The 7,267-nt window shown below is 35.6% G+C and overlaps 1 long non-coding RNA gene across 1 annotated transcript; it reads right to left on the reverse strand.

Annotated features, from left to right (window-relative positions):
- Window positions 1-2,356: 2,356 nt before the first annotated feature.
- On the reverse strand, window positions 2,357-4,478 carry LOC131737201 (uncharacterized). Its single transcript, XR_009328787.1, has 4 exons — window positions 4,211-4,478; window positions 3,755-3,922; window positions 3,146-3,223; window positions 2,357-2,779 (listed from the first exon to the last, which is right to left on the reverse strand). It is a non-coding gene; the product is annotated as an uncharacterized LOC131737201 (long non-coding RNA).
- Window positions 4,479-7,267: the final 2,789 nt, after the last annotated feature.

A 7,267-nucleotide genomic window follows, 5' to 3' on the forward strand; every position in this document is an offset into this window, starting at 1 on the left:
AGTCTTCATTCCTCTCAAGCCGTGCTTTTGGTGCTGCTTGTTATAAATTAAACGTAGATTTACAGCCCTAATTATAGTTATAATGTTAATGGTATGATCTACATTGCAATAACATATTCAATACTGTAATAAGAAAAGAAAAAAAAATCACCCGCAACAAAGCTGGAATTGCATTGCTTCGGTTAGCTGATGGAGATAGATCGGTATGTAAAATATATTACAACGGTATCGGCTTCTCAAGTCAGTCTCGTTAAAAACTTACAACGGGTTTCCCCCGTCTACAGAAAAACGCTTAGGGCAATTCTCATCTGGGTGATCATCAAATAAATCATGTACTATCACCTGTCAAGCAAAAAAAAAAAGTTGTTTAGATCTGGATTTAAGCCTCTCAGGGTAGTCTTAAAGTTAAGACCAAAATTCCGTTAAGACTCGTTTATGAATAAGACTTAAGTCCAAACTGACGACTAAAGCCGGGTCCACACCTGAGCGATCAGCTGCGCAACTCAATTGCTCAACTCAATTGCTCCCGAAATCACGCAACTCAGTGGTGAGCAATGCTGTGTCCACACCTGAGCAATTACTTGTGCAACAAGGTTCCTGCGTCTACAAGTTTCTTTTTTTTATGATAACTGAGTTTTTTTTGTTTTACATTTTTACTCCATCTACAAGGTAAAGTAGTTTTTGGGCGGGGGGTTGACAACTGAGTTGACAGTTTTTTGGGGGTTTTTTTTGTCCCTTGTCTACAAGTTTAGAATTGTGTTTATTTATTTTTTGACAATTAAAGTGACATTTGTTTTGGTCAGGTCATAACGTGTACAGTAATTAACGAGGAAGAGTTGGCTGTTATTAGTTTTTCAACTGTTGTTATTTAAGTGCCTTATTCCCTAAAGAAAAAACAAAGCCACATAAAAGCCGGACAAAACCGTTTAATTTTACCGCCGACATTTCTAAAATGAGAGCTTCTTTATGACAGGATATGCAAGCCATGCAGTCAGCATTATACGAACCAATCAGAGTTGGCGAATTGCCACGTGATCGCGTGTGTCTACAGAAGTCGCTCAGGAGGTTGCTTGGAAAGTAGATCCCGGCTCTACTAGCAACTGGTTGCGCAACTGCTCACAACTGGTTGCAGGGACGTCCACATATAAGCGACACGGTTGCATGCAACTAAGTTGCACAACTGATTGCTCAGGAGCCGTTTGCATAAAACTATATTAGACAAGTCTAAACCGTTAGACTAGTCTTAATTTGACAATTAGACTAGTCTAATGCAAGTTAGTCAGTTGCATAAAAATTACGACTGACTGAGACTTAGCCTAAAATGTTAGCCTCCTCACCTCCAGTATAACTTAGAACTTAAGTCTATTTAAGTCTATGTTTCCATGGAAACCATTAACTGTCAGAAAGAAATCATGGCCTCCCACCACAATCTGTGGCTGTATGCACACTGTCTGAGGAGAGAGAGAGTATTCAAAGACAGAAACAATCCACTAGAAGTGTACTCTGATACTAAGGTAATTGAAAGGCTTTGTTTACTAAGGCAAACCATTATAAAATTAGCAGAAGATCTAAAGGATAAATTGAGGCCTGCCACAGGCAGAAACCACAGTGTCCCTATGCTGTAACAGGTCTGCTTGGCACTCCCGATTTTATGCAACGGATTGTTTTTTAAATTCTGTGGGATATTTCATAGGGCTGCATAAATCGACTGCCTCACGGACAGTCTAGAGTGTCAAAGGAACTTGCAACAAGACTGCCAGTGTTTCCTGTTGAGTCCACTGTTCTGAACAGAATGAAAAGTGACTTTTTTTCTATTGCTGGTTTTCCTAATGTTGTGGGAGCAGTCCCATAAGGAAGAACCATATATTTATAATACATGGAAATGTATATTGAAGTACTGGTTCATATATTTTAAATATATTGCTTTAATGTCCATATATTTGGCATACGCATTCATCATATATGACAAAATACCTTTTACAAAATATATGGTCAAATACATTGATTTGTATGCATGCTTTTGTGCTGACTGGTTATGCTGGGTATGAGAAACAACATGCATGTTGTACTGTGTAATACATCAATTCTAAAAATTCTCAGTGGAATACTGTACCTCACCCTGAAACAGAGTTTGGTCAAGTTCTTTTGCGATTAAAGTCTGATGTAAATCACATCTACAAAATAACTTACGTAGTAATGGCATCTTCCAAGCAATATGGGATTTTCATTATACATTACAAAGTAATAATTTAAAAACCTTAGTAGCCAGTTAAAAACTACATACTATACTGCATGTGGGCCAGAGCTAGAATTTTAACTGCATATCACTTAAAAATTAAAATAAAAAAGCAAATAATAGCTTTTTACTGTTTATTGTACATTTGTAGGTCAAATACATTGCACAGAAAAAAACACATGGTAGTTTGAAACATGTATAAGCAGAGGCTAAAATTTAACAAAAATTTTAACAACTGCCTTTTATCTACAACATTATTACAATTATTGTACCCTGTACCTCACAGTAAGTGCATTTCTCAGAGGTTTCTTTACCTAAGTAAGATTCACAGAAATTGCAAACATGATGTATTTCTACAAAATATTTTAAACCTTCAAACTGTTTTTCTAAGTGGTACCAAGATTGTGGTACAGTGTCTTTACCAGCCAATAGATTAATAATGTCCAGCATGTCAGAGACTGCTTCCTTGGTAAGCTTGTGCTTCATTTTCAATGCCATGAGCAGCAGGCCATTCTGTTGTTGAGACGAATACACTTTGTCACCCTGAAACAGGGAAAGTGTTATTATTTATTATATATTTTAGGAAATGTATTTTATATCATGCACATATTCATCCCATAATTATATCCACAGTACTGAAATACAAAAAGTCACATTACAATCTTGGATTTGTGTGCAGTTCTGTAAGGCTACATTATTATAATGAGATTACAGTACAGTATTTTTATACAATTCCACATATTTAAATCTACATTACACCCAAAACAAATTTACCCTTAGCCAACTTTCTATGATCCTTTTCTTTTGAAGAAAGAGGAAAGTGTCCTTCATTACCACTAAAAAGAATGCTGATTTAAAACACACTATGCAGTGGGTACTATAGGGTAAGACACAATAATATACACAAACCTCTTGCAGGTACTTTTCTTGTGTAGATTCATCAAGAGAATGAAAAGGTTCACTGCCAGGATTCTCAATGTCCTGTTCCTGTAATTGAAAAATATGCACATTTACATCCTATACAGTTCGTGGCTCTCCCCAAGCAATAGGAAAATTACACTATGCCATCATACTCGTCTCATATCATAGCACCATCCCACTCATTTTCAAAGCTATCATGATTAATTCCTATTTTTTCATTAACATATTTATGTATTTTAACAATTAAACGTTTGGTAAGGCTATAATTAAATCTACATTTATAGTACTACAAATATACATGTATTGCGATTATATTGTTTCTATTTAGTGTTTTGTAAAAGCTCTAAAATAAACATGATATTATTGAACAGATAAATTATTATAATTCATGAGCAACTATTAGATTAACATATTCCTGCATTTGTGCCTGCATACAGAAGTTTATAGCTTTAAATGGTCACATTTATTTTAACAGAGATAGCAAAAAGGTGACATTTAAATTTTAAAAAAAATAGTTTCTATTAGATATATTACTTTATATAGCATTACACATTATACTACATTAGCATATAATAACAAAAATTACTAGCACTTTACCGTGGTAATTGACTCAAGATCTGCATTCTCCTGTTCACTTGGGGTTATTTCAGGTTCCCCTTCTACTAGATTACTGGATTCTGGTACATAAACGTCTTCATCAGTTTCTAGACTGTCATCATCTTCAGTGTTGCTTACAATACGAATCTCGTCATGTGTTAAAGAACCCTACAGACGCACACCCACACTTAAACAGTAAATCAATTGCATTTAACAAAGTACAAAAAATATTATACACAGAATAAGCCACACAGTAATGTGCAATCAACAACCAAACACGGCCGTTTGAAAATTAACTACTTCCTTCAGAATTAATCCTAAATCATTTGTAGCGCTTTCTATTTATTCTACAAAACAAAATAGTAGATCTCGTTATTTTACTTGTTTTCCCATCATTTTAACAGGTTTTAACTGTGCCTATATTATGTACAGCCTAGGTTAAAATACTTTACTCACCGTTGTTTCTGCTTGACTTGATTGTTCCTTGTTCCTATAAAATAAAAATAAAGGTTTAGAATATATACTATCGTATTATGACTGAACAGCTTTAATAAATTAAACACTAGTGAAGCTACTTGTCTTATCCTTTTCCATCGTCTATGTGTTCTTCCTGTAACATCCATTTGGTCAGCCAGGTAGCGTTTGTAGCCACGCTGTGCTGTGGTGATATCGTTTTTATTATAATCACTCATAATTTACAGCCCACGTGCCCGCCTAAAAACGGTGTAAAAGTACATTGCATGGATTATTTAAATCACAAGCAGCCAACAATGAGAAAGATATTATGTTGACACTACAGGCACAGCAGCACATGTGCGTTCTGCTTGGCTGACAAAATGCGCTTTCAAAACACTAAAGGAAACAAAATAATATATATTTATCTAGCCAAATTATTAATTTGAAACATAAAATGGATCGGGGTTTTCATATTTATTTTTTATTTGATTTATTTGTATTTATCTGGACGTCGTATTTTTTGGCCGACAGGAAGTGAAATCATCACACGTTTCGTGCTGACTTTCAGTTGGGAAGGTGCAAGTACAGAGAGACGGAGCAAGCATGTGCGCACTAGTAAAGTGGGTAAATGGCGACGATGACGGTAAATTGTGTAATTCCTACTGAGTGGATTAAAGGATTTAATATAGAGGATTTTGAAGAAGAAGGCGACGAAGATGAGCGCCATTATGTCGCAGAGTGGAGAAGAGGGAGTAAACGACCACGTGAAGGATGGCAAGCTTTCGATTGTGAAGTGGAGAAAGTGGGAGGTTAGTATACCATATTTACCACAACTTTGAGATATAGCGATACATTAACAATTACGATCATTGTAAGTAGTAAAAAATGGAAATACATATTTTAGTCGTAGGTTGAAAAAAAAAGTTAATTACTTTTATCACATGAAGTCAAGAAAGGCCAGCAGCAATAGCTATGGCCTAGTAGTAGTACTGCATCCCAATTTTAGGTGACTGCTGTTAGATTGTCTGTATAAATTACTCATTTGGAAGTAATTAGAAAAAATAATCACACTACATAATTATAAATGTAGTAAAGTTATTATTATTTTCTCATTAAGTAATGTTAAATTTTAAACAACCAATATCTTCCTAGTCACTTTAACATGTAATACTTTTGAAATATAAGAAAACAACTTGTTGAGTATTGATTAATTATGATCCTTTCTGTTTCATTTTTAAGAAAGACAGTTGAAACTTGTTCAAATGCGTGATGCAATGACAAGAGCAGAAGAGACTCCAGCTTTGAAAAGAAAGAAATTTCTAAATAGCAGATATGCTGATGAATCCAGCAGTGACACCAAAGACACTCAAGTGTGCCAGGTAAACATTGCTATTTAACATTTCTGTTTATGGGGAGTCCTTTTAAGACTGAACAACATACTACACTTATTTTAAGGTGTGATGCAAGGACCAAATCAAAACTTTGACCCACTAATCATAAGTTACAAATCTGGTGCTGATGGTATCTTTTTTTGTTTGTCACAAGGTTACAGTCTTCTAATCTGCCATTAATACTGGGTTTGTAATTTGCGATTAGGCCCTAGGTAGGAAGCAGTATCTGTCACAGAAGGCTACAAGTGGACGCTGTTGATGGTACAGTATTATTGAGTTCCGCAAAGCTATTTTAGACAGCAGTAAAAAAAGTTTTGGGTTTGTTTTTTATTTAGAACTCAAAGACTAAAGCATCTGCAAAGCAACAAAGGTCTACTGAAATTCTGAGTCAGCTGACTAAGAAACCGCAAACTAATAAAGAGGATGGAGAGGTACAACAACTTAAAAGTAAAATTCAAGAACTAGAACAGGAGAATAAGAAGCTCAAGGAAACAGTAGTTGGAGGTAAGCATTATTGTTTCAAGCAGAATAAATATAGTATAACATCAGGAGCATTATATTAATAAAGACTAATAAATAAGTTAAGAAATGCACATATTTGTGGAAAAAAACAAACTCCTGTTTATTCTGGAACCATACGTAAAACTAGCAAATTATGAGATTAATTAATTAATTAATTAATTAATTAATTAATTAATTAAATGATTGATTGATTAGGGCGCTGCCCTTATGGGTTAAGACAATGGTATTGGTATCAACATCAACTGCGTTGTGAACCTGCCTTTACTTGATTATTCCATACAATTGGTGATTTCTAATTGGCGGGGTATAAAAAAAGCTTGCCGATTTCAAAATTTTGAAAAAGAAAAGACGAAGTAGAACAGAGAATTGCAACGGTTTTCATAAAGCCAAATATTGTATAATTGCAGCTGACCCTGTGATATTGGACAAAATTGAGGAGCTAGGAAAGAGGGACGACTCTGGTCCTACTGACCGCTCTATTGACAGTGAGGCAAATTGTCTTTGTGGAAGTCCACAGGATGCTGCGTCGTCTGCAGGATCAACTGTGTCCATATCCTCAATTCCTCAATCACAAGGAAATGGAAGACAACTTGACAAGGTAACAGTGTGTTGTATTACAGGCAGTGGTAACCAGTCTTTTATATATGTCAGTGAATCATTATCCTTTTTATAGCTTGCAGATTTACCCAATTTAATTGAAAACCTAATATGAATTTGTAGAGCAGCAATTTAATTAGTTTTATTATACTTTACCATGACACTTCTGCAGTTCTTTAACAATTAATGACTTTTTGTTTTGGCATGTACATGTCATCCACAACAGACAAGTAGATCATTATTGCATTTGTGAGGACTGCATCCTAGGCTTAAGCCCTTTTGACACTGCCCCCCCCGACCCGGGTCATGACACGCTTATTGGTGACCCGGGTAATTTTTTTGCTAGTGTGAAAGCACTTACCCGGGTCGTAAGCGTGTTGACCCTGGTAGGAGGCGATCCACTTCAGGAGGTCTGGGTCGAGCGAGGCGAAATGCCGTTTTTTTTTTTAGTCTGCACATTGCGTTGTTACCGCTCCTGACCCGGGTCTATAAATTGCAGTCTGAAACCTCTTGGCCGACCCGCTTGACACCGTGTCAGTGACAGTGT

Source organism: Acipenser ruthenus, chromosome 5 (genome assembly GCF_902713425.1).
Source record: "Acipenser ruthenus chromosome 5, fAciRut3.2 maternal haplotype, whole genome shotgun sequence".
NCBI lineage: Eukaryota > Metazoa > Chordata > Actinopteri > Acipenseriformes > Acipenseridae > Acipenser > Acipenser ruthenus.